Source organism: Medicago truncatula, chromosome 8 (assembly GCF_003473485.1).
Source record: "Medicago truncatula cultivar Jemalong A17 chromosome 8, MtrunA17r5.0-ANR, whole genome shotgun sequence".
In the NCBI taxonomy this organism is placed as follows: Eukaryota; Viridiplantae; Streptophyta; class Magnoliopsida; order Fabales; family Fabaceae; genus Medicago; species Medicago truncatula.
The window spans coordinates 49,706,545-49,712,291 of record NC_053049.1 but is presented as its reverse complement, the minus strand read 5'-3'; the positions used below and the strand labels follow the sequence as shown (position 1 = coordinate 49,712,291).

The 5,747-nt window shown below is 36.1% G+C and overlaps 1 non-coding gene across 1 annotated transcript; it reads left to right on the top strand.

The window, feature by feature from the left end:
• The first annotated feature begins 5,640 nt into the window (after nucleotides 1-5,640).
• Nucleotides 5,641-5,747, top strand: LOC120577772 (small nucleolar RNA R71). The gene has a single exon (XR_005643754.1). It is a non-coding gene; the product is annotated as a small nucleolar RNA R71 (small nucleolar RNA).

Below are 5,747 nucleotides of genomic sequence, written 5' to 3'. Positions count from 1 at the left end.
ATATCAAACTTAAATTACTAAAAGGTATCATACAACACATTCTCATAACAACAAATATATCATATGTGAGATGCGCTGCAGCTGCAACCCAACCTCAAATATCATAACCACCAGAGTATTCAGGACACTATCACAATTCTAACAAAAATAAAAAATTAAAATTATTTTCCCTCTCAATCCATTAACCAAACCACAAAGATTACCATTCATCACAGAGATAAAATTATCATTCTAACGAAAATCAAATTACCTATAACAATTAAAATTACCATTCAACACAAAGTTGATAATTACAATTAAAATTTACCTACAACAATTCAAAATCAAAAACGAAAATAAAAAACAATTAAACAATTGAAAAACACAGAGATTAGAAGATTTACCTAGAAATTACGATTTCGCAGCGACGAAGAGGAACATGGTTTCACGGCGACTCGGCGATTGTGCGATAGCTTCAGAGAAATAATTTCAAAATGAAAATCGAAACAAAAATACATAGATTGAAGTTAGTTGAAGAAAGGATTTGAGTTATGTTACCTTTTTGAGCTGGAATTTGAGACCGACGTTGAAGATGTAGCGAAACAGCGATGGAGAGAGACAACGATGGTGCAGAGATGGTGTTTCACGGTGGTTTGGGGTCTGACTTTGGGTTTCACGGTGGTGGTTTAGGATTGGGTTACGATTGAAAATGGAGGAAAAGGGAGAACGGTGGTGGTTTGGGTTCTGAGTTCGATTGGGTTTTCACGGTGGTGGATTGAGTTCGATTGGTGGTTTGGTGGATTGGTTTGGTGAAATGGTGGAGTGGGTTTCACGATGGTGTTGGAGTGAAGGGGAAAAGTGAAAGTGAAAAGGGATAATGAAATTTTTTTAGGAGTTAAAAACTTTCCCTACACCCAGCATTTTAAGTCAGGTGGATAGCAACCCATTTAAAATCCTAGATGTAATAAGTGTTTTTTGTACTAGTGAATTCAACAGTTTCTTCCCTTCAGATCCTTGCTGTGAGGATTGAATTTCTCAATGATGCTTATAGATTGAAGAGTTTTGCCATTGATGATTTTGCCAATAACAGTTCCAAGCTCAGCATCTGAAGAAACTCCACAGTTCTTTAGGTGTTCCAGCAGCCTTCCTTGAACAAAGATTTCAGAAAGGACTCTTCCATAGGGAATCTGCCTTCTCTCACTCTTCTGGCTTTCCCTTATAGCCCAGCACATATGATGCAATATGTACTTGGGTAGGTTGATCTTCTCAAAGGAAGCAAGGCAGTACAGAACCACCTTATGGTCCAAAGAGAGTTGATCAGAACCTCCACATTTTTGTAACATGCTTTCTGATAAAATCTTCAGAAGCATCCTATGGACAGAAGACATTTCTGATGACTTTGTTTTTGCTTTTCCATTTAACAAGACTCCAATTATCTTGTCCTCCCACTGGCTTTTAACAGCATCCACCTGAAACAAGCCAGAATTTGAGCATCTGCATGCTTTAGCAATTGTTTCTACAGTGATGGTAACTTCCATACCCATCACAGCAGACCTTAACTCAGTACCTTTGAATGGTTTGAGACCCATTTCAGTCCTCGATTTCCCTTTGAATCTTGGATTTTCCTTTACCAGCTTAGCTTCTTCCTCGTCAACATCTTTTCTGTGGAACACTTCTGCCCTAGCCCATAAGTCCTTTACCAGATTCATGTAAGACGGTCTGTTCAACATCTTAAAGTAGTCGATCATTTGTTGAGCAGCAAAGTAACCCTTGATATCAATTCCATTCCTTTCCAAGGAATCAAAGTCTACTGGAGACTCAATTTGAACATCCAGTCTGTTCATTGGAACGAACACAGTTCTTTCTTTAAGAACGTATGATTTGTTGGTGTTGATCTTTATGGTTGGAATCGCACTTGAAGATGCCATGATTTGATGGAAGTTTGGGATTCTAGGTTTTGAATAAAGTCTAATTTTTCAGAGTAAGGGTCTTAAAAACTTGAAGATGCCGTGAGTTGTGTGTGTTTGATATTTATAGTGTTTTTGACAAAACGTTTGCAATTCAAAAGGGACAAACAAACACAGCATTAATGACAATTGGGGGAGCGTGAAAGTACGTTTTAAGTTATACACCAATACAAACAGACCACGTCAGAGGCTTTTCAGACATAACTGCTTAGTTAGTGGGACAGGTGTTACTAAAAAGTAACTGCCAACGTTTCCACTAACACTGCTGTTCAAAAGCAAAGAATACAACTTCTGAAGTTTTAGTGCTGATGTCATCTTCAGAAGCATATTTTCCTCAGAATCTCAGTTAAGAACTTTTGATGGACCATACCTTCTGAACAGACTTCAGAACCAAACTTCTTATTTAGAGTCAAACACATTTTAATCAGACACAAAGTGCATGTTCAAATTTTTCTTAATAAAATCAAATCTTTCAACAGTTAAAGGTTTTGTAAATATATCAGCCCATTGATGCTCTATATCAATAAACTGTATATCTAAAACTCCTTTTTGAACATAATCTCTGATAAAATGGTGTTTGATTTCAATATGCTTGGCTCTTGAATGTAAAATTGGATTCTTTGATAAACAAATAGCAGCAGTATTATCACAATAAATGGGAATACTTTTACCATTTATCTGATAGTCTTCCAACTGATGTTTCATCCAAAGTAGTTGTGTACAACAACTTGCAGCTGAAATATATTCTGCTTCTGCTGTAGACTGATGAGTCAACTATTATCTATTTTTATATGTTATTTAGTTTCGTTTTATTTAGATTTAAGTTTATTTTATTTTAATATTATTTCCTTTTTGAACTATTTTACTACAATTGCATATTGTTATATTTCAGGAACGAATATTTGATGAATTGAGTCTTGGAGCAAAAGAAAGGGGTTTTGGAGCTGATTCAGTCCGAAAATACGAAGATTCGGAGACAAAAATATATCTCCCTCAAGTCAGAAACTTGGCACGGCCCGTGCTAGGCTTGGCACGGCCGTGCCACCCTCCAGAACTACTTTTGCTGCTTTTGCTTAGATTTTAAGCTACTCTGTTTTAGTTTACATGCGGAACATTCTAGTGATTGCTTAGATTTTAAGTCGAATGTAAACTATAAATAGAGTAGCTAGCCATCACAAATATTCATCTTTTGTTCTCTGAAATAATAAGTGACAATTGTTTCTTTGAATAAAAGTTCACCTTTATTTTATGTTCTTCTTCTTCTTCTTCTTCTTCTTCTTCTTCTTCTTCTTCTTCTCTTCTATGTCTACAATGAACGTTAGTGACTAGACTTCTCTTGTCTTGGGATTGTTGGATAATCCTAATCAAACCAAGCTTTAAACCTTAATCTTATCTAACCCTAATCTCTAATCTAAATTCACCGCTTTAACATGGACTAACCATTATCAAACTGTGGAAACGAAATTGGAGGGTTTGATAATCGTTAATCCATCATCTCAAATATCAATTCATAAAACGAAAGTGAAGCTTTGATATTCGAACAAGTGAATTTAGACAAGGATTGCAAAGGCAGCGAAATAGTCTTTGCAATCCTTGAGACATATAGTTTCGATCTTCAAGGGAACTAATAGTAATCAAGTCAGCGAAATAGGCTTGGTTATTAGAGGAACCAAAATCTAATAGTCATCAAGTCAGCGAAATAGGCTTGGTGGCTAGAGCAACAAAAGAGAAACTGTCTTTAGAAGTTAGGTCTAACATAAGGTTATAAGTTTAATAGTTTGGTTTGTGAAGGACTAGTCACTGCAGTACTTTCATCTTGCTCTAGAGTTTTACTTCCAGGCTCCATATCATCAAATTTTACGTGCATTGATTCTTCAACACAATGTGTATCTGAATTATACACTTTGTATGCCTTTGACCTTTCAGAGTAACCTAAAAAGATTCCTCTTTGAGCCTTGACATTAAATTTCTTCAGATAGTCTTTGGTATTTAGAATGTAACATATACATCCAAATTGATGAAAGTAAGAGATATTGGGTCTTCTTCCTTTGAAGAGTTCATATGCAGTTTTCTCCAAGATAGGTCTGATATAGATCTTATTTTGGACATAACATGAAGTATTAACTGCTTCTGCCCAAAAATGTTTAGCTAAATTGTTTTCATGGATCATGGTTCTGGCCATTTCTTGTAAAGTTCTGTTCTTTCTCTCTACAACCCCATTTTGCTGTGGAGTTCTAGGAGAAGAGAATTCATGGACAATTCCATGTTTTTCACAAAAAGATTCAAATGGCTCGTTTTCAAATTCTCCCACATGATCACTTCTGACTTTCAAAATTTTCAGTTCTTTTTCAGACTGTATTTGAGTGCAGAAGCTGCTAAACACTTCATATGCATAGTCTTTACTTCTTAGGAATTTTACCCAAGTCCATCTGTTGTAATCATCAACAATGACTAATTCATATTTACTCCCATATAAGGATGCAGTGTTAACTGGTCCAAACAAATCAATGTGAAATAACTCTTAGGGTCTGGAGGTTGATACAATGTGTTTGGATTTGAAAGAAGTTTTAACAATTTTCCCTCTCTGGCATGCACCACAAAGTGCATCTGAATGATAATCAATGTTAGGCAGGCCTTTGACAAGTTGTAAATTGCTAAGCTTAGAGATTAATCTCCAGTTAGCATGTCCCAGCCTTATGTGCCATACCCATTTTTTATCTTTCATTAACAGAAGGCAAACTACCTTCTGATCAGCCAGATCAGAGAAATTTATCTTATAGACATTCTCAACTCTCTTTCTCTTAAAGATAATGGATTTGTCATCCTTGTTGACTATGGTGCAGTTGGTCTTACTAAACATTACATCATACCCATTGTCACAAAATTGACTGATGCTCAATAGGTTATGCTTCAGACCATCTACAATTCAAACATTATTTATTGAAATGGAGGAATTACCAATAGTACCCGTACCAATGATCTTTCCAGTTTGGTTGCCACCAAACTTCACTTCTCCTCCTTCTTTCATGGTGATGGTAAGGAACAAAGCTTTCTCTCCTGTCATGTGCCTTGAACATCCGCTGTCCAGATACCAGGACCTTTGTTTCTCTTTTGCTCTTAGCCACACCTGCAGTATTGATTGATTCAGACTTAGGTACCCATATCTTCATGGGTCCTTTGGGTGTGATGTATAGAATCACTTGTGTGGTCAGCAAAACAACACTTAAATACACCGTACCTTACAGCGGACCACGTTTCTCTATTTTTCGTAAATTAAATAATAAAATCATATTTAATTATTTAATTAATAATAAGTCTCACTTATTATTTTATAAATAAGTATCACTTATTATTTTATAAATAAGTCTCACTTATTATTTTATAAGATGTAGGAGAAGGTGTGACAGCATTAACATTAAGTTTTTCAAATTTTTGAGTTAAGGCATCAACCTTAGCAACGAGGTGATCATAATTGGAGACCTCGTACATACTTGCCTCCTTTTTGGAGGGAGTAGAGGCAGTAATGGCTATTTCGTTGGTCCATTGGTAGTGATTATGAGCCATATCTTCAATCAATGCGTAAGCCTCCGTATAATTCTTGTTCATTAGTGCTCCACCTGCAGCTGCATCAACTGACATCTTAGTGGTATAAGTTAGGCCATTATAAAAAGTGTGGACTATGAGCCACTTTTCCAAACCATGGTGGGGACAAAGTCTAAGCATTTCCTTGAAACGCTCCCACGCATCATAGAGAGACTCCCCATCTTTTTGGTTGAACCGCGTGATTTGGTCTCTTAGTTT